Source organism: Penaeus monodon, chromosome 15 (genome assembly GCF_015228065.2).
Source record: "Penaeus monodon isolate SGIC_2016 chromosome 15, NSTDA_Pmon_1, whole genome shotgun sequence".
NCBI classification, from domain to species: Eukaryota; Metazoa; Arthropoda; class Malacostraca; order Decapoda; family Penaeidae; genus Penaeus; species Penaeus monodon.
This window is the reverse complement of record NC_051400.1, coordinates 26,176,550-26,176,770: the sequence shown is the minus strand read 5'-3', so window position 1 is coordinate 26,176,770 and position 221 is coordinate 26,176,550. Positions and strand designations below refer to the sequence as shown.

Here is a 221-nt window from a genome sequence, read left to right as displayed (position 1 = left end):
TGAGCACACACAAAAAACCACTTGTTCATTGATGATTAACCAATGTGTCAATGTTTAGATTAAGGAACCTCTTACCTGAACAAAATGAATGCAGTTCTTCAGCAGGTCCTTCCTCGACAGTGCACAGAAGACAATTTCAGGTTTCGGATGTATGTATGTCGTTTTAACCGCCGGCAACGTTATTTAGATGGTTGTTGTACTTATGAATCAGTTTGAGTGAC

At 39.4% G+C, this 221-nt stretch overlaps 1 protein-coding gene across 1 annotated transcript in view; it reads right to left on the bottom strand.

Annotated features, from left to right (window-relative positions):
- Window positions 1–209, bottom strand: part of LOC119581861 (cytochrome P450 3A41-like) — a 7,050-nt gene extending 6,841 nt beyond the window's left edge. The window contains exon 1 of the mRNA XM_037930004.1: window positions 76–209. The gene's annotated coding sequence lies outside the window, so the exon portion shown is untranslated. The remainder of the gene's footprint in view (window positions 1–75) is intronic.
- Between the last annotated feature and the right edge of the window lie 12 nt (window positions 210–221).